The sequence below is a fragment of the Ascaphus truei genome, chromosome 22 (assembly GCF_040206685.1).
Source record: "Ascaphus truei isolate aAscTru1 chromosome 22, aAscTru1.hap1, whole genome shotgun sequence".
Taxonomy (NCBI): Eukaryota; Metazoa; Chordata; class Amphibia; order Anura; family Ascaphidae; genus Ascaphus; species Ascaphus truei.
In genome coordinates, this window is record NC_134504.1 from 18,074,112 (window position 1) to 18,095,666 (window position 21,555).

At 51.1% G+C, this 21,555-nt stretch overlaps 1 long non-coding RNA gene across 2 annotated transcripts in view; it reads right to left on the reverse strand.

The window, feature by feature from the left end:
- LOC142472528 (uncharacterized) overlaps positions 1-21,555 on the reverse strand; it is a 68,917-nt gene that overhangs the window by 17,032 nt on the left and 30,330 nt on the right. Inside the window, exon 1 of one of the 2 annotated variants that reach the window (XR_012789752.1) lies at positions 7,468-7,728. The exons of the other annotated variant lie outside the window; for it this stretch is intronic. This is a non-coding gene — a long non-coding RNA (uncharacterized LOC142472528). Of the gene's footprint in view, positions 1-7,467; positions 7,729-21,555 lie in introns of those variants that run through there. 2 annotated transcript variants of the gene reach the window in all.

The window sequence follows — 21,555 nt, forward strand, 5'->3', positions numbered from 1 at the left end:
GCTACAATGTATGCTTATATTACAACGGTAACATTATCTATTGTTACAGTTTGCAGCTCAAGCTGCTGGGAACATTGGCAACAAATGATTACGAACAGGAAAGTGTTGCAAAGATCTTGCACTGCTGGGGAGGTGGGTTTAAACCTGCTATAGAAATCAAAGGATGCTCAGCATATTAATACTCATTAAAAATGGCATTAAGTATTGAATTGAAAAAAATGCAGTAACAATGATCTAATACTACAGAACTGATTTATTTAAACAAACCCCACATGTATGTAGGATATTGCTTAGATTGCTCCTTTAACCCATTTATGTCCCTAATGATATACCTGGCACGACCTTGGCATGTTGGTGGCCCTTACGATGAGTTACATCATGGGCACTTGTTGGGTTTCTGGGGGGTGATCAGGCTGACTTCTCTGTATGGGTGGTCAACCCAATCGGCACGAAAGTGCAGTCCCCCCCCCCCACTCTCGTTCCTGACGTCCGGGGTCTCATCATGTAATTGCTCCTGGAGCCGATGACATGACACGGACGTGCCAGAAGCCTGGTGGTACTCTGGTAGTTAGACAAGAAGGTAGACAACCCTATGTAGCGGTGCTCGGAGGTTATAAATAAAAAGAAGTGGTAACCCATACCCCCTGGTGCTATCAAACTCCGACCCATGCCTCAACGACACAAACTGATTTAACTAAAGCTGCCAAACTTCACAGGGTTTTTTCGGGACACTTCAGGCTTGTAGAAAAAACGCAAGTCGAGAGTAACGGTAAGGCAGCACAACGGAAAACCGCCCAAACCACGATTTCTTTCAAATAAACCATCACGGATTCCATCTTTACAGCAGTCACATGCTCTGTCTCTCATTTATCACTGGCACCCGCAAAACTATTTCAAGTTTGCCTTCCAGAAATGTGCTAGCTTCAACATTTAACTGTAAGGAATCGGGGAACGCGTCCTTTGCGACGTGTTCCCTCCTTACCTGTCTCCGCACAGACCTCCGCTCTGGCACCAGCGCGTGCGCGCTCTCCCGCTCTGCTTACTGAGCGCGCACACGTGCAGCTATTCTAATGCTGCCACGGAGCTTAGCTCCGCCTCCTCGGATGCGCCGCACGCTTCTCTTGCGTGCGGCGCGCTCACGTAACGTCGTGCACCGCTCCCCAGCTGCGAGGCAACTAATCGGATGCCACTTGTCTCCGCAGCCTATCGCGCCTCCCGCTGGGGCCACGCTTCTGCTCCGCCTCCTGTTCTATTGGCCCACGCCAGTACTTATACCCTGCTCACGCTCAGAGTCATTGCTGAGCATAACTAGGTGTAACAGCCTGCGTCTGTTGTTCCTTGTGCTCCTGCGTCTGTTGTGCCTGGTGCTCCTGCGTCTGTTGTGCCTTGCTCTTGTCTCGCTCTCTCTCGCAGTTTTTGGATTCTACGTGTACCGACCCGGCTTGACTACTGAACCCCTCTGGATATCGACCCCGGCTTACCCTCGACTTCGTGTACCTCTCCAACCCATACCACGGCTATACGGACTTCGACGATTCTGATATTTGAACCCCAGACCACGGCTTAACGGACTTTCACTATTCTGACCTCTCCATCCCAAGACCTTGGCAAGTATTTGGACTAACCCGCTCTCTCCAACCCAGACCCGGCTACGTTGACAATCCGCCTGCCAGGCACGTTTCCGCTGCTGTGTGTGCGTGGTTCTGTACTTCCCCACCTCGGTACCGGGTCCTGTCTTGCTCGTGGGTAGCGCAAGTGTTACATTAACAGCCCTAATTTCTCGCTATACACCTGCCCGAATCTTGCGTTCTGCTCAAGGATGTCTTCTCTCGACCCCTTTTGTATCTAAAGTCCTCTCCCGCCTTAGGCTACGGCACCCAGTCACTGCGTGCACGCACGCGTCGGAGCGCCTGCCGGCACGTGCACCAGTTTCAGCCGCGAACTGTGGTCTGTGGTTGTGCGTCCAGAGAAGAGCAGGAGATCGCGACGGGAGGGGGGGCGCGGCCATGATGTCACGTGGCTGGTTCGCCCTCATTGGCTGAACCGCCGCCGTGACGTGGGCAATTCTCGGCCGCCGCACCAAAAGACAGAAATCTTGTTTTTTGGCAAAGGAGGTTGCGCATCGCGCTTTCTGCAGGCGCCCGCAGGCAGTGACTGCGGCCGGCCCCATAGAGAGCCGTATCTTGTTTGCGCCGTGCACACTGGAGCAGTGGGGACGAGGCCTTAAACATCTCTCCCTCACAGCCCCACACCTCTGGAATGCCCTTCCCCACAATATCCGCCTGACACCCCTCTCTCCACCTTTACGGCCTTTCTTAAAACACACCTCTTCAACGAAGTATATGGGTAGCTCCCCTGGCTGACACTATACATCTCATAGGCACTGACCCCCTGCAGACGCACTTACCAGAACACCCTCCTACTGTCTCTGTCAAGTCTCTCTACTTACCACTTAGATTGTAAGCTCTTTGGGACAGGGACTCCTTTTCCTAATGTTACTTTTATGTATAAAGAGCGTATTCCTGTTATGTCCTGTGTATTACTGCTGTAAAGCGTTATGTACATGGATGGCGCTATATAAATAAAGATGCACATACATACATATATGTAATAGTGCTTTACACACAAAACGTTGCACATTTGATCATTTAAGAGTTAGGACTAGTCAGATAGCACAATATATTACAATTAGAAAAGGAGTACAATATATTACAATTAGAAAAGGAGTATGCCATGATATGGTAATGTTATTTGTTATATAATGCTGACAGTGTGTACAGAGCTGCACATGAGTCCCTGTTCCAAAGAGCTGACAATCTATTTTGCTGCCTGAGGCACAGAGCGATAAACCCAACATTACAAAGGAAGCTGACACGGGGATCCGAACCGTGTTCATCCACTTCAAAGACACCGTTCTTACCACTAAACTACACCTTTAGCAATCCCTTACCTGTGACTTCTGTGTGTATATAGTGCACATTACATACATTGGCAGAAGTGCATACTGTATCATTGAAAATGTTGCTAAATATATATTTCTAAGCAACTTCAGTACTTTCCAAAGGAAACCGTCTGTCCCCTCTAGGACGACTCCCACAGCTGTCCAGCTTGATGAAGAGATGTATGGAGCAGGAAAATAGCCTTATGGAGACGCGGGTAAGAGCCGCTTGCAGACCCGCCCCCCATGTGGGGCCAGCGCCTGCGGATGCAGCAGCCCACGGAAAGAGTTCTCGTAACTCACAATGGTCCGTCCCCTCTGCTGCTCCCGGCTGTGTGTTCCCTTGGAGGGGTAAATGACACGCTTCCTGCGCGACCGCGATCGAAATTGTAGACAAGAGATAAGATATCCTATCTCTTAACTTCAGGACTTTTCCTAGAGTTTTTGAAAGACCTTTCTCTCGATTAGTAACCAGTTAACAAATACAGATGCAGCGGCCGTTATTAGAACATTTCACGGAGCCGTTTTCGTGAGCGCTGCTGCATTTCACGCGGCACGCGCTCATTATTCTTCCGTGAACGCTGCCGTGAATGCCGCCAATCACACCCGTACATCTGCTACGGTTAGAGGATTTGTGTGTGGCTTAAGGAGCTTCGGAAAGGGCTACTTTCCCATGTACAGTATACAGTATGAACTTGTAACGTTAACCTGCAAATTGCTTTGATTTTTAGATTTTAAGACAACAACACCCGATAAAAACCCTAGTAAACACGCGTCTTAACGCGGAAAAGTTTGAAGAAATCTTGCGGCACGATTTGGGTATGCCCAGGGATACAAATCGTGAAGTGTTCGGATAACGGCCGCTGAATCTGTAGATCGTGAATGTAAGAACTTTGCACCTAGGTTTGCGAACCTGGCAACATTCACTGTTTTTTGGCGGCGCTTTTTCAAAAAGTTTGCGAGGTTTGGCGAGTGAAAATCTCCAGAACCTGAAATATGGGATTTTCTGGTCAAGAGGGGAGAGGGCAAGATTCTTATATTCCTCCGCCCGCCATGTGTCGGCAGCCTTGCGAGACCACCCCTCTCTCACTCTTACCATCGCCCCTTCTCATAAACCCTCCTCTCGCTCTCACCCCTTTATTTCACTCCCCCTCCTCACACTCCATTCCCTCCTCCCCTACTCACACTCCATTCCCCACCTCCCTTTCTCGCACTCCATTCCCCCCTCCCCTCCTCACACTCCATTCCCTCTCCTACTCACACTCCATTCCCCCCTCCTCACACTCCATTCCCCCCTCCCCTCCTCACACTCCATTCCCCCTTCCCCTGTTCACACTCTATAGCCCCCTCCCCTACGCACACTCCATTCCCCCTTCCCCTCCTCACACTCTATAGCCCCCTCCCCTACTCGCACTCCATTCCCCCCTCCCCTCCTCTCCTCACACTCCATTCCCTCCTCCCCTACTCACACTCCATTCCCCCCTCCCCTCCTCACACTCCATTCCCCCCTCCTCACACTCCATTCCCTCCTCACACTCCATTCTCCCCTCCTCACACTCCATTCCCCCCTCCCCTCCTCACACTCCATTCCCCCTCCCCTCCTCACATTCCATTCCCCCCTCCTCACACTCAATAACACCCCTCACACTCAACAATTCCCCCCTCCCCTCCACACACAATAACCCCCCTCTCCCCACACAGTAACCACCCCTCTCTCCACACCATAACCCCCCCACCCCCCCACTGCCTCAAAAAACACACACACCTACCCTACCTTAAATAAATAAATAAGGGGAGAAGAATTGGGTGGTGGGCAAATAAGGACATTGGTCTCAAGGTCCGGGCAGGCCCAACTCCCAGCGCGTTGGGGGTGGGGCTTGAGTGAAGGCCGGGCCGCAGTGGGGGAGAGCTTTGGGCCCGGCAGCAACTAGAGGGCCCGGCAGTTGGGTCAGACCTCTAGCCAGGCCCAACTTCCAGGCCCCCGCCCCCCCCCAGGAGATTCCTCTCCAGTTAACGTCACAATTCGACCGAAAATGGCTAATACCGCTTCAAATTTGTCAACCTCGGACATTCCTTTTGGGTTAAAAGTGCGTAATGCTCTCTCGTGATCGGCGATCATATTGCTTTACAACGTGTTGGCACTTCAGAAAGAACAACGACAATAATGCATGTAACTTATTAAATGAGTCATGCAGTGTACAGTACAGAACATCGAAGCCAAGAAACTTCAGTTCATCTGTTGAGTTTAAATCCGGTTGTGCTGTTGTTTTGATACAATACCACAAACGGGCTCCACTGGTGGCTGATCATATTGGAAAAATAAGGGCCTTATGGTGTCTTAGATGGAAATAACTTTCATGTGGTATTTTAACTGGATATGCTGTTTCCATTGGAAATATCGTTCTTGTGGTGCTTGTACTTGGAAATCTGGAGCCCGTCCAGGCTCCATGCTCAGAGCTGCTACCCTTCCCATTCACTTCCTAGAGATACTTCTCTGTTTATCTGCAGGAGACGATGGCCCGAGGTTGTGCAATGCAGAATGGGACGTGTGGTGGTTGGCGGCAGTCTCCGTCGCGGCCAACTCCACGCTGGCGTTTAGCGCAGGGGCACCCTCCGCCACCGGCGCTTCAACGTGAAGGTACGTTTTAGATTAGGGGGTTAACCTTAGGGGTATTAGTGGTTAGGGTAGGGGGGTAACTTTAGGGGTTTTAGTGGTTAAGGTAGGGGGGTAACTTTAGGGGGTTTAGCGGTTAGGGCAGGGGATAACTTTAGGGGTTTTAGTGGTTAGGGCAGGGGGGTAACTTTAGGGGTTTTAGTGGTTAGGGCAGGGGGTAACTTTAGGGGTTTTAGTGGTTAGGGTAGGGGGGTAATTTTAGGGGTATTAGTGGTTAGGGTATGGGGTTAACTTTAGGGGTTTTAGCGGTTAGTGTAGGGGGATAACTTTAGGGGTATTAATGGTTAGGGTAGGTTTTAACTTTAGGGGTTTTAGTGGTTAGGGCAGGGGGGTAACTTTAGGGGTTTTAGTGATTAGGGTAGGGGGTTAACTTTAGGGGTATTAATGGTTAGGGTAGGTTTTAACTTTAGGGGTTTTAGTGGTTAGGGCAGGGGGGTAACTTTAGGGGTTTTAGTGATTAGGGTAGGGGGTTAACTTTAGAGGTATTAGCGGTTAGGGTAGGGGGATAACTTTAGGGGTATTAATGGTTAGGGTAGGTTTTAACTTTAGGGGTTTTAGCGGTTAGTGTAGGGGGATAACTTTAGGGGTATTAATGGTTAGGGTAGGTTTTAACTTTAGGGGTTTTAGCGGTTAGTGTAGGGGGATAACTTTAGGGTTTTAGCGGTTAGGGTAAGGGGTTAATGTTTTTAGGGTAGGGGCTAGCGTTAGTATTAGGGGTTAACATTAGGAGGCTTTAGGGTAAGGTTAGTCACTTACCCTAGAGAGTGTCCCGGCAGCGAGGAGAGTCGCGGCCAAGATCCAGCGGTCATTTGGTCGCAGTGAAACGACCGCGGCCAAAAGTCCTAGACCGTGTACAATTGGTTTTTCCCAAAATAGTCTTGGCGCCAAATTAAATACGTTAGATAAAAATGGTTAAACCAAACTATTCGCAGAGCCTACCGAGCCATTTAAAGGCGCCCAAGGATAATCCTATGGTTACATTGTAATCCTGTGCCCGCAGCTCACCGGGCATTCTGTGCCCGCGGCTCACCGTGCATTCTGTGCCCGCGGCTCACCGTGTATTCTGTGCCCGCGGCTCACCGTGCATTCTGTGCCCGCGGCTCACCGTGCATTCTGTGCCCGTAGCTCACCATGCATCCTGTGCCCGCAGCTCACCGTGCATCCTGTGCCCGCCCCGTGCATTCTGTGCCCGCAGCTCACCGTGCATTCTGTGCCCGCAGCTCACCGTGCATTCTGTGCCCGCAGCTCACCGTGCATTCTGTGCCCGCAGCTCACCGTGCATTCTGTGCCCGCAGCTCACCGTGCATTCTGTGCCCGCAGCTCACCGTGCATTTTGTGCCCGCAGCTCACCGTGCGTTCTGTGCCCGCGGCTCACTGTGCATTCTGTGCCCACAGCTCACCGTGCATTCTGTGCCCGCAGCTCACCGTGCATTCTGTGCCCGCAGCTCACCATGCATTCTGTGCCCGCGGCTCACTGTGCATTCTGTGCCCACAGCTCACCGTGCATTCTGTGCCCGCAGCTCACCGTGCATTCTGTGCCCGCGGCTCACCGTGCATTCTGTGCCCGCAGCTCACCGTGCATTCTGTGCCCGCAGCTCACCGTGCATTCTGTGCCCGCAGCTCACCGTGCATTCTGTGCCCGCGGCTCACCGTGCATTCTGTGCCCGCAGCTCACCGTGCATTTCTTGTGTTGGAAATATATGGGCGGAAAATAATACAAATGTACAGTCCAATGACCATTTCCGATATAAATGTGAAAACTGCTTGTGCTCGCGACGTATCGACACATTTTCAGTTTTAATGACAGGCCGCACCCCCCCCCCCCCCTCCTCCAGAACACCCCCTTTTTTTTTACCAGGTCGGGAAGCAGGGGTGCCCCCCGGAGATGACCACCTTGTTCCCATGGAAAGTTGTCACCGCCAACTCCTGGCATTTAGGACGCCGCGACAGACGATGTGACGCTTCCAACTGGTGCACACAACGCCTCAGGTTTTGACCCCGCCATTTTGTGTAACCCGGAGGGGACGCTACTGCCGGCCCTTTCCCCAGTAAGTATCTTGGGAATCGGGGGGTCCCCGGAACTGAAATCAACACCGGCCAGCTCTGGGGACACTTTCCATCTATGTAAATAAATAAAGGGGGGGGGGGTAAAAAATAAAATATAAAGCATCGGGCTGCACCTTTAAAACAGTGAAATATAAAATGTAAAAAAAAACAAATTTCTCCCTACATGGCACCAAACCAGGAAGCAGGTGAGACCAGCTATGGCAGGAATAACACATCATTTGACTTATTGGCATGTGGGTAGCGCCGCTGGCTGAGACTATACATCTTAGGCTGGGTCCATGGTGACCGCACGCTCGCGTCCATGCGCGTGACGTCACCCGCGTTTTAGCTGGAGCGTTTCGTGGCCAGGCTACACGCGATGGGGAGGCGTGTCTGGGGGGGGGGGGTGTGCGGCCGTGACGTCACGGAGCTGGTTCGTCCTCATCGGACAAACCGCTCGCGTGACCCTGGCCGTCGCGCCGCGGAATCAAATTGAACTGATTCCTCTCGCACCGCACGACCCCTCGCGCTGTCGCAGGCGCGGTCCGTGGCTGCGGTCATTGCCTTAAGCATTGGGATCGCGCCGCGCGCACGCCTCCGCACCGTCTCCCCAAACATGGCGGCAGCCTTTTACAGTTTGTAAAACAAAAGAACAGATCCTGCGCTCCTACCAATTTGGGCTCAAACATACCAGTGACCTGTTTACATTTAGAACCCGAGTCTGTGTAATAAAGGAGTCATGTGGTTGCATCTTTTGATCAAAACATGATTCAAGCCGCCAACCTCGTCACGATAATCTCCGTTTAGCAGGTTCCTACACTGAGTATATGTCATTTCTTATTGTCCCGTGGACTAAACTTTGTGAAGTATGTGAAACTGCCCTGAAGGGGTTAAATAAATGAAGCGTATGCTTGTTTGTGATTTAGTGCAATTAAAATTTGTCCAAAGCCAGTATCAGAGATCCCTTATTATAAAGGTGACCTGTGGGTGCACAAATACCCTAGTGTGAAATATTAAAATGTACCCATATCTCGCCCGTCCGTCCGTCTGTCTGTCTGTCATCGCAGATAAGTTCTGTAGCCCACACAGAAACGAGAGAAGGTGAACGATACATGAGCTACCCTGAGCTCTGGCAAAGAGGAGAATTAAAGCCGGCATGTAGGAGGAAGTAGGATAAGAAGGAGAGCCGGGGAGGGGGGGGGGGGGGTATCTGGAGAGGACGCCGGTTTGGCAAGATCGATGGAAAATAAAAGTGCGCCGAATATACATATATATATATTATTTTTTTTAAATCTGTTTAAGAGCACTCAGTGAAGGACTGCCAACAAAAACTAATCTGTATTACTGAGATGAGTGAGAGCGCACAGGACAGAGCGAGGGAAAGGAGGCAGATGGTATAGAACAGGAACAGACTTCGGGCTCCTTATCCCTGAGAGCGAAGCGTGATAGCGCTGAGGCTTACACAGTACCAGAACTTTTTATTCACAGTCCTACACGTTAGTTTACTTAGTTAGGATTTATTATATATATATATAGCAAATTGAAATATTACTGTATGCTCATTTGCATGTCTTAGACAGGTCTGCAACCCCACCTTTCACCATTATCACCCAGCACTTCCACTGCAGCAAAGGATTCTGGGTAATGACATGCAAATGGGCACACAGTGTCACCTTTTGCTTCAAAACCATTTTAACATGGTTCCCTATAGGCTTAAGCTTGCTGCATGGTGCCCATTTGCATGTCATTTCCCAGAGTCCCTTGCTGCAGTGGAAGTGGTGTTTGCTGGATGATAATGGTGAAAGACAGGGTTGCAGACCTGTCTAAGACATGCAAATGAATATACAGGAATATTTACAGTTGCTATATATATATCTTATACTATATTAGTGAAAGCACTGTATGCCTGCATGCATGCATGCATGCCTGCCTGCCTGGATGTCCGGTGTCCCTAGGGGCAATCTCATTGGTCCCTTGGCCCGCCCGCCCCCGCACACCTCTCATTGGCCTCACACACACACACCACCCCCTTGGCCCGCCCCCCACACCTCTCATTGGCCTGAGGCGGAGTGACGGGCCAAAGGTGTATATACACACACACACACGCGCACGCACACGCACACACACACACACACACACACACACACACACACACACACACACACACACACACCGCTCCCCGCTCCAAATCACCTCTCCCCCCTCCAAATCACCTCCCCCGCTCCAAATCACCTCTCCCCCCTCCAAATCACCTCCCCCGCTCCAAATCACCTCTCCCCCCTCCCCGCTCCAAATCACCTCTCCCCCTCCCCGGCGGCATCACCTCTCCCCCCTCCCCGCTCCAAATCACCTCTCCCCCTCCCCAGCGGCATCATCTCTCCCCCTCCCCAGCGGCGCTCAAACTGAACTCTCCCCCTCCCCAGCGGCATCACCTCTCCCCCTCCCCAGCGGCGCTCAAACTGAACTCTCCCCCTCCCCAGCGGCATCACCTCTCCCCGCTCCAAATCACCTCTCCCTGCTCCAAATCACCTCTCCCGTACCCCCGGCGGGGGAACAGGCAGCTGCCACGCGGCGCGTAAGATGGCGGACCCCCTTCCTCCCTCGCGGCGCCGAGTCAGACGGTGGCGGCGCCCGGAAGTACAGGTAGGTGTCGCTCCCTCACCTCCGGCGCCAAACGGAACTGAGAAAGGGCGCATCAACAGAGACGTGTGTGTGTGTGTGTGTGTGTGTGTGTGTGTGTGTGTGTGTGTGTGTGTGTGTGTGTGTGTCACTGTCCACTGCCCCCCCTCCTGTCCACTGCCCCCCCTCCTGTCCACTGCCCCCCCTCCTGTCCACTGCCCCCCCCTCCTGTCCACTGCCCCCCCCCTCCTGTCCACTGCCCCCCCCCCTCCTGTCCACTGCCCCCCCCCTCCTGTCCACCTCCCCCCCCCTCCTGTCCACTGCCCCCATCCTGTCCACTGCCCCCCTTCCTGTCCACTGCCCCCTCCTGTCCACCCCCCCCTCCCCTCTCCTGTCTACTGCCCCCCTCCTGTCCACTGTCCGTCCCTCCTGTCCACTGTCCCCCCCCTCCTGTCTACTGTCCGTCCCCCCCTCCTGTCCCCCCCTCCTGCCCCCCCCTCCTGCCCCCCCTCCTGTCCCCCCCTCCTGTCCACTGTCCGTCCCTCCTGTCCACTGTCCCCCCATCCTGTCACTGTCCGTCCCCCACCTCCTGTCCACTGTCCGTCCCCACACCCTCCTGTCCACTGTCCGTCCCCACACCCTCCTGTCCACTGTTCGTCCCTCCCCTCTGGGGAACACGGAGAAAGAGGGAGAGAGAAGGGAGCGGGAAATTTTACTCACGGGCAACGCCAGGTCTCTCTCCCCCTCGCCGCTACAACTCACCTCTCTCCCTCTCCGCCGCCGCTCCAACTGGAACAGATGGCGGCGCCCGGAAGGACCCCCTTCCTCCCTCGCGGCGCCCAGTGAGAAGATGGCGGCGCCCGGAACTACAGGTAGGTGTCGCGTGTGTCGCCCCCCCTACTTCTCCCCCCCCCACTTCTCCCCCCCCCCACTTCTCCCCACCTCTCCCCCCCCTACCTCTCCCCCCCCTCACCCCCCCTCCTCCCCACCACCCCCCCTCCTCCCCACCACCCCCCCTCCTCCCCACCTACCTCCCAGAGCACGCTCTCTACGGCTCAACATCCCCGAGGAGCAGGAGGAGGGCGGCAGGGACTTAATGCTGCTAGGTGAGGAAATGCAAGGGGAGGAATCCATGCCTTTGACGCCCCCCCCCCTGCCTTTGACGCCCCCCCCTGCCTTTGACGCCCCCCCCCCTGCCTTTGACGCCCCCCCCTGCCTTTGACGCCCCCCCCTGCCTTTGACGCCCCCCCCCTGCCTTTGACGCCCCCCCCCCTGCCTTTGACGACCCCCCCTGCCTTTGACGCCCCCCCCCGCCTTTGACACCCCCCCCCCCTGCCTTTGACGCCCCCCCCTGCCTTTGACGCCCCCCCCCTGCCTTTGACGCCCCCCCCCCTGCCTTTGACGCCCCCCCCCCTGCCTTTGACGCCCCCCCCCCTGCCTTTGACGCCCCCCCCCCTGCCTTTGACGCCCCCCCCCCCTGCCTTTGACGCCCCCCCCCCTGCCTTTGACGCCCCCCCCCCTGCCTTGACGCCCCTGCCTTTGACGCCCCCCCCCCTGCCTTTGACGCCTCCCCGCCTTTGACGCCTCCCCTCCCCTGACTCCCCTCCCTGGTGCTCCCCTCCCCGGCGCTCCCCTCCCCGGCGCTCCACTCACATCACCTCCCACACACTGACTGACACACACAACTTACTGACACACTGACGCGCGCACACACACTGATGACACACACACACTGACTGACACACACACTGACTGACACACACACTGACTGACACACACACTGACTGACACACACACACCGACTGACACACACACCGACTGACACACACACCGACTGACGCGCGCACACTGACTGCCGCACGCGCACACACACCCCCACACACACACACTGACTGCCGCACGCGCACACACACTGACTGACTGCCGCACGCACACACTGACTGACGCGCACACAAACCCTGACTGACGCACACACGCACGCACACACTGACTGAGGCACACACTGACTGTGTGGCGTCAGTCAGTCTGTGTGTGTTTGTGTTTCTGCCTCAGACTCACTGACGCGCGCGCAAACACACAGTGACTGACGCACACACGCTACATGAAGCTGTAAAGGAGGGAGGGAGGGAGGGGGGGGACTGGATTGATGTTAATGGGGGACAAACAGAGAGAGGGGGGAGGAGAGAGAGAGGAACGGGAACATTACATCCCGGGCAACGCCGGGTCTCTCAGCTAGTATATATATATATATATATATATATATATATATATATATATATTGTGACAGAAACCAGGGGATGGTAATAAATTCCATATATAGGGCTCCCAGGATACTGAACAGTTTCTATCCTGTCTGGCCTGGGAGTGCAGCCTTATAATACATGCACTCCATCCCACAGTTTTGGGCAAGCGCTGGAACTGAGGGATTTCTGTCACCTGTCATGCTAATTAGAAATCAGGTATGTAAGACTGATTTCCTGTTTGCTCTTGTCTCTTCTCCAGAGCCTGGAAGGCTGCTGAACACAGTGGGGAGAAGCCCCTTCCCCACACAGGTTCAATTGTTCTATTCATTTGGCTAACTCTGCAAAAGTACCTTGTTTTGTTGTTGGAAAGTGGAAAAGCCACTTCCACCCTGAGTTAGGGAAATCTAAGTTAAGTTATCGCTCAGGTGAGCAGCTTTTGTTTTGATGTGTTTTGTTGTATGCACTGTGGCAGTCTCAGTGCCTGGGACTGAATAAACCAGGCACAGCCTGTTTAAAGGAACAGTACGTGACGCCTCCTCATTTAACCTACCCCAAAAGACCGTGTTCTAACCGTCCCGGACAAGCAGCGGAGCCCCGGAGTAAGCTGTTTGTCACATATGGTGGAGAATGCGGGCAGAACACTAAAAGGTCTGGGGGTTTAAAAAAAAAAAAAAAAGTTTTTTTTCTCTCTCTCCAAACAAGATGGAAGACGTGGTGAGTGCGCTGGTACGCAATGTCGCTGTCCAGAAAGACGCGAATGAAGCCCTGCAACAGGCGAATGCAAACCAGCAAGAGACAAACCGCTTCCTGAGAGAGGAGCAACAGCGGTTCGCTCAGGGCTTACAGCAGGAACTCGAGATCCTGAGGGGGACTATCAGTAACCTTCCACTGGCAGCGGCAGCCCCAGTTCCGAAAATGACCAGGGCAAGCCACTACCTTCAGAAGATGGGACCCTCGGATGATGTGGAAGCCTATCTTCTCACGTTTGAACGCACGGCACAGAGAGAGGGATGGCCAGAAGCTGAGTGGGCTGGTCTAATCGCACCCTTCCTAAGCGGCGAACCCCAGAAGGCTTACTTTGATCTAGAGCCAGCCGAAGCTAACGTCTATGCAAAATTGAAGTTCGAGATCCTCGCCCGCCTCGGCGTAACCACGGCTGTTCGCGCCCAAAGGTTTCACGCATGGTCCTTCACGATGGATAAAGCCACCCGAAGCCAGATGTATGACCTCATCCACCTCGCCCGGAAGTGGCTACAACCCGAGATCAACTCAGCAAGCCACATCGTGGAACGGTTGGTCATGGACCAGTTCTTGAGGAAACTTCCCTCTGCCTTACGCCATTGGGTCAGTCGGAGTGACCCCCACAATGCGGATGAGCTTGTGGCCCTCGTAGAAAGGTACAATGCAGCAGGAGAGCACCCGCAACCCACAGTCGTGGAGCAACCCCACTACCCGAGGTTCCAGGACTCTTCCAGAGACGGTAAAAGGGTACCGGGGTTAAGGGGAGCTGAAGAGCGGCGACCACCTTCACGCAGCACCAGCAACAGTGGTTCGCACACTAAGGGCAATAGCCAACATGGGGAGCCGGGAAAAGGCTCTAAGTGGGACACAGACTATGTACCTAAATGTGTAAATTGTCATGAGAGGGGCCACACAGCAAAAATCTGCCCACTAAATGATGAGCCCATGCAATGCAACAGCGTGGAACCTTATTCGCTGTTGTCCCAATGTATGCGCCCTAGCCCAGAGGACCCCTTGAATAACCATCTGTGGGCATTTGTAAAGGTTAATGGTAGGAGGGTTCGGGCACTTCTGGACTCTGGGAGCATGGTCACACTAGTGTCCGAATACCTCTTGCCCATTAAGAAGAAACAGGGAAACAGTTCACAAAGAATGGCAATTTGTTGTATACATGGGGATAATCATGAATATTCCACTGTTGATGTTTTTTTTTGAAACAGAGTTTGGTTCTTTAGATTTCAAGGTGGGTATTGTACCCAAACTGGCACATGATGTGTTAATAGGGACCGACTTTCCCCATTTTCTAAAAATGTGGTCCCCCGCTAGGAATAGCGCCCAGAGTTCAATAGCGGACCATAACGAAGTATTAGAAGAAATAAATCCTTTCCCGTTTTCAGAAATGGAGGTTGACGAGGGCCCAAATAAGAAGGGGGAAAAGGAGGAGTGCTGTAAAATTCCCTTCCCCATCACTACTTTGGTAGGGAATACCCCAAATCAGGATGTTGATCAGACACTTACCACCCCAGAACCGGATAAGACCCTCGCTGACCTAGAGGTCAGTCCTGGGAGTTTTAAGAAGGCCCAGTGGGAGGACCCCACATTAGAGGTAGCAAGGGGAAATATACGGGACCTGAATAGTACTCTTGGCCAACCAGATAGGTCGCTTGCTTACCCCTACTTCGAGGTAGAGAACGACCTAGTATATCGGGTTGATAAAAGAAAATCAGTTACAACTAAACAATTGTTGGTACCACGGACATTCCGTAATGTAGTGTTACACCTCGCACATAGTCATCCATTGGGGGGACACCTAGGGGTGGAAAAGACAAAAGAAAAGGTTCTCCGAAGCTTCTATTGGCCTGGGGTTCTGGCAGAAATTACGAATTATTGTTCCTCATGCCCAGCATGTCAGATCACCGCCCCGTTCAAGGCGTACCGCAGCCCATTGGTACCCCTTCCCATAATAGAGGTACCATTTGACCGGATTGCTATGGATCTAGTAGGACCCCTAATAAAGTCTGCTAGGGGACATCAGCATATATTGGTAATATTAGATTATGCCACCCGATATCCGGAGGCAGTTCCCCTACGTAGCACCTCTGCCAAAAACATAGCAAAAGAGTTAGTAGTTCTGTTTTCCCGGGTTGGAATTCCTAAAGAGATTCTATCTGACCAGGGAACACCGTTTATGTCCCAAGTAACAAAAGAGTTATGTAAACTCCTAAAAATCAAGCATCTCAGAACCTCAGTCTATCATCCACAAACAGATGGTTTAGTGGAAAGGTTCAATAAAACCTTAAAGAGCATGTTACGGCGGGCGGTCGATAAAGATGGGAAAAACTGGGATTGTTTGTTACCGTACCTGTTATTTGCCATTAGGGAAGTTCCCCAATCATCCACAGGCTTCTCCCCGTTTGAACTATTGTATGGCCGACACCCAAGGGGCTTACTGGATATAGCCAAAGAGACTTGGGAACACGAGGTTACCCCTTACAGAAGTGTAATAGAGCATGTTGCCCAGATGCAGGACCGCATTGCTGCAGTCCTACCCATAGTGAGGGAACACATGGAGAAAGCTCAAGAAGCACAGAGGAATACGTATAATAAGGGTGCTAGGGTCAGAATTTTTTTTCCAGGTGATAGGGTACTAGTTCTGGTTCCCACCGTGGAAAGTAAATTCCTTGCTAAATGGCATGGGCCATATGAGGTCTTGGAAAGAGTGGGAGAAGTAAATTATAAGGTAAGACAGCCAGGTAGGAGGAAACCTGAGCAAATTTACCATATAAACCTACTCAAGCCCTGGAAAGATAGAGAAGTCTTGTCAACCCTAGTAACCCCAGGTCCGTCAGAGAGTCAAGAAACTGACCCAGAGGTTAGCATAGCTGAAACCCTGTCCGTTCATCAGAAACAAGAGGTTCAGAATTTAGTGAGCAGAAACAAAGAAATCTTCTCTACACAGCCAGGTAGAACTAGCGTAATTGAACATGACCTAGTCTCTGAACCGGGGGTCCGAGTTAACCTTAAACCGTACCGAATCCCAGAGGCCAAAAGAGAGGCTATAAGTTTAGAGGTTAAAAAAATGCTAAAACTAGGCGTAATTGAGGAATCCCAAAGTGGGTGGAACATTCCTATAGTCTTAGTCCCAAAGCCAGATGGTACAACAAGGTTTTGTAATGACTACCGGAAACTAAACGCGGTGTCAAAATTTGATACTTACCCTATGCCCAGGGTAGATGAACTTGTAGAGAGACTGGGCAAAGCCCGATATCTCACAACCCTAGACCTAACAAAAGGGTACTGGCAGGTTCCCCTCACAGAAAGGGCAAAAGAAAAGACAGCCTTCTCAACCCCAGACGGCCTCTTTCAGTATAGGGTGCTGCCTTTTGGCTTACATGGAGCTCCCGCCACATTCCAAAGAATGATGGATAAAATTTTAAAACCACATGCTCGGTATGCTGCTGCCTACCTGGATGATGTGGTAATCCATAGTGAAGATTGGCAATCCCACCTTCCAAAGGTCCAAGCTGTGCTCGACGCAGTTCGGTCTGCTGGACTAACTGCTAACCCCGCTAAATGCACCATTGGTCTGGAGGAGGCCAAGTATCTGGGGTATTCTATTGGCAGAGGTTTACTCAAACCCCAAACACTCAAAGTGGAGGCGATACAAGGTTGGCCAAGGCCAGTTACAAAAAAACAAGTAAGGACCTTTTTGGGGTTAATTGGGTACTATAGAAGGTTTATTCCCAATTTTGCGACTAAGGCAACCCCACTAACCGACCTCACAAAAGCAAGAGGACCACTTATGGTAAAGTGGTCCCCCGAAACCGAACAGGCCTTTAGAAGCCTGAAAGAAGCTCTCTGTGCCCAACCAGTGTTGGTCACACCTGACTTCTCCAAAGAGTTCGTAGTCCAAACCGACGCATCTGAGGTAGGGCTGGGGGCGGTACTCTCCCAGGAGTCTCAAGGTGAGGAACACCCCATCCTTTATTTAAGTAGGAAACTAAATCCCCAGGAGAAAAATTACTCCATAGTAGAGAAAGAGTGTCTCGCAATAAAGTGGGCTGTAGAGACGCTCAAATACTACCTGTTGGGGAGAAAATTCCGGTTGGTCACAGATCATGCACCCCTTACCTGGATGTGTCAAAACAGGGAAAAGAATGCTAGAGTGACCAGGTGGTTCCTAAGCCTACAACCCTTTAAATTTTCTGTGGAACACAGGTCAGGGCACAAACATGGCAATGCTGACGGGTTGTCAAGGATGCACTCCCTAATATCCATGGTCGCTCATCCCTCAGGGTCTGAGCTGGGGGGGAGGATATGTGACAGAAACCAGGGGATGGTAATAAATTCCATATATAGGGCTCCCAGGATACTGAACAGTTTCTATCCTGTCTGGCCTGGGAGTGCAGCCTTATAATACATGCACTCCATCCCACAGTTTTGGGCAAGCGCTGGAACTGAGGGATTTCTGTCACCTGTGATGCTAATTAGAAATCAGGTATGTAAGACTGATTTCCTGTTTGCTCTTGTCTCTTCTCCAGAGCCTGGAAGGCTGCTGAACACAGTGGGGAGAAGCCCCTTCCCCACACAGGTTCAATTGTTCTATTCATTTGGCTAACTCTGCAAAAGTACCTTGTTTTGTTGTTGGAAAGTGGAAAAGCCACTTCCACCCTGAGTTAGGGAAATCTAAGTTAAGTTATCGCTCAGGTGAGCAGCTTTTGTTTTGATGTGTTTTGTTGTATGCACTGTGGCAGTCTCAGTGCCTGGGACTGAATAAACCAGGCACAGCCTGTTTAAAGGAACAGTACGTGACGCCTCCTCAATTAACCTACCCCAAAAGACCGTGTTCTAACCGTCCCGGACAAGCAGCGGAGCCCCGGAGTAAGCTGTTTGTCACAATATATATATATATATATATATATATATATAATCAAAAAATAAATAGATGATACCGTTCTGTGGCTAACGAAATGCTTTTATTTGTACGAGCTTTCGAGATACACTGATCTCTTCTTCCGGCGATGTTACAATGAATGAAGCAAAAGGTATACTTATGTATATATATATATATATATATACATATACAATAAAGAATATCACTTGTGAGCACATTCACATGTCTTAGACAGGTCTGCAACCCTGCCTTTCAACCATTATCACCTAGCATAGAGTGTTCCCACTGCAGCAAGGGATTCTGGGAAATGACATGCAAATGCGCACACAATGTGTCACTTTTTGCCTGGAATATCCATTCACATGGAGCCCATTTAATCTGATGCATCGCCGTTCACACAGTTTTTAAGCACAGCATGGGACTAGCAAAGCAAGTACAGACCACTCACAGACATGTTTCAACCTTGATGGGTATCATCAGTGTGGGCATCTGAATAGAAAAGATAAGTCACCCGGTCCCACACGTGGCCTCTTTTGGCAGCAAAGATGGTTTATAGTGTATTTTTGTATTATGAATGCTGTTTTCATGCTACGGTCTCTTCTCCTGCTATCCCTCTTCCTCCTGCTCTTCTGCTCTCCCTCTTCCTCCTGCTCTTCTGCTCTCCCTCTTCCTCCTGCTCTTCCCCTGCTCTCACTCGATACCATAATACCATGGTTATTGTAATGTGTGATCAGAGTCATTTGCCAGATTTGTGTCCTCTGTTTTCGTGAATGAACTGATTTTCCGGCTTCATTTCTTGCACGCTATTATATTTTGCCCTTAGTAGGTATGTATATATCTTTATTTATATTGCGCCCACAGGGAATAATCCGTTACAGGTCTGTGGCACACAGGCAATTTCAACCTCCCAAGTCTACTTTTAATTCCAATCTTTGCGTATAACGCAGAGGTTTCCAATACAACGTTTCTGCCGTCTGTCAGATGTATTCTTATTACACACCAGGCGACCTGTTCCTATCTTATCTTATTTCCCACTTCCTCTCACCATCCATTGCACCCAGATATCCCTCTTATACACACTGTATATAATGTTGTGTTTCTGTATTTCTGCCACACCTGATGCAGGACCCGGAGAGGTTGGAAAACTTGTAACATATCAACTACTTGTTGGTCCAATAAAAGGCATCGTACCCCGTACTCCCTCTCCCTCCTGTGTTACTACTCCCTCTCCCTCCTGTGTTACTACTCCCTCTCCCTCCTGTGTTACTACTCCCTCTCCCTCCTGGGTTACTACTCCCTCTCCCTCCTGTGTTACTACTCCCTCTCCCTCCTGGGTTACTACTCCCTCTGCCTCCTGTGCTACTACTCCCTCTCCCTCCTGGGTTACTACTCCCTCTCCCTCCTGGGTTACTACTCCCTCTCCCTCCTGGGTTACTACACGGAAGAAAGGACCAACACGGCTCCCACCCTTCTTTGTCTTCAATATTATAAACTGCTTCAATGCTGCAGAGACTTGGATTGCGGTGCCCTTTAATCTTGCATCAGGTTTATTAAATCTTTGTGAGATGTTTAACAAGCAGGAAAGCAATGAATGAAATATATTTCCTGTACTAGTTCCTTGAACTATGAAAAGAAAAGGGAGATTAAGATGTTTTTTTCAAGGACACCCAGAGAGCAAGCAACCCAGGCTAGGTTTACACTTCGGAGAAGAAGGCTGGGGCCATAGAGGGGTCCAGCCGCGCTCCTCCGCGCTGACGTTGAGGCTCGCCTGCTCGGTCAGGAGCGATTCCATGGACTGGCAGGCGAGCCAGCGTGCGCGATCGGGAGGCGGGGCAGTGACGGCGCTGGGCCAATGCCCCGCGAAGCGTCGACGTCAACGTCACGGCGTCGACGTCATGACGCTGCTTCGCGCTGATTGGGTGTTTTTAGCCGACAGCGCGCTGAGAAAGTTTCGGCTGTTGGCTGAAAATTCCTGCGCCTCAGCACGCCTGCGGACGCCCCTATAAAGACATCCTCCGGCTTCCCCCTCAATGGACCCAGCCTAAGTCTCACGGATTGTGAGTTCAATTCCAGCCCAGGCTGTTTCATTTTGCCGTGAGCACCCACTTCTTAATCATTATACCACTGCGGGATATAAAATTCATTTAGACGCTAAATGGTAGTAATAACAGATGCTTACTGATCTTCCCACTCCCCATCCATTTTTTTTTTCCCTTCCAAGAACGACATCAAAAATATTAAAAAGGCAGAGAGACAAATGCTGACATGAAGCTGCGAAGATGAAATATCTCAACCTTGCGTGGGCCAAAAGTTGAAAGTGTCCAAAAGTTATTGTAATAGCTATTTTGGCGCCTGCAACGAGTCCATTTTTCAATCCACTTTTCCTTCTGATCAAAGGCAGTCTGTAGCTCAAATGACTTCTGGATGTGGAGTTCAGGCGCATATGATAGTTTTGTCAGTATACAAAGGTTTCAAACACGCTGCGTATACAGATGATAAATTGTCTCCATAAGGAGACAGTTTTAAGTTTTCCTAATTGTATCCTTTTGTTTTTGCTGAAATTTCAGGGCACAGCGGGAACCGAGGGTTCCTCCTTGTGACGTTTGGCCTTTACCATCTCGCCTGCCATGGTTCTCATCCAATGACCCAAGAATGGATAAATACTACAGTAGTTGTATGAACTCTGGTAATTTGCAGCATAAATGAAGAAGTGAGAAATCCTTCCATTAACTCATCCAGCACACACAGTGTCTGATTCCGAGAGGTTATCTCGGGTAATTGTTAAATCAGCAGTCATGGGCAGACGGTGAAAGTGAAGGGTTGGGTAAGCCAGTATCACATGCTCTTTCTGTCCACTGATAATAAGCTACATTTGGGCGTTGGAGGGCAGACAATGTGTAAACAAGCACAAAGAACAACAGATAATTTTGGTACAGCAAAGGGCAGACTCAAGAATACATAAGGGAACATGAAAGAGATCAGTTTAGATTCGGCCATTATTATTATTCTTTAACACTGATTTGAAGCAGGGGATCTCCGGAGCAGACCCCCATTAATTTCAGCTCCGGGACCCCCTGCTTCCCGAGATACTTACCTCTGCAGGGGGTGCCAGTAGCGGCTCCAGCTCAGCTAGCCGGAATTAAAGTTTAAGGCTCCCGCGTCACGCGGGCCAATAGAAAGCCAACCCGGGTGATGTCACAGCTTCCTATTGGTCCGCAAGGCACGGGACTCTTGAAACTCCGCCATTATGTGAATCCTGCTAGCCCAGCGGAGCAGCTACCGGGGACTACTCTTACGTCTGTATCTCCGTCTAAAAAAAAGTGTATTTACCATTTAAAAAGGACAGACCCATTCCTCCAGACTCCTTCAAAACTTTTCCAAAAGGCGGAAAGTCCCTTGT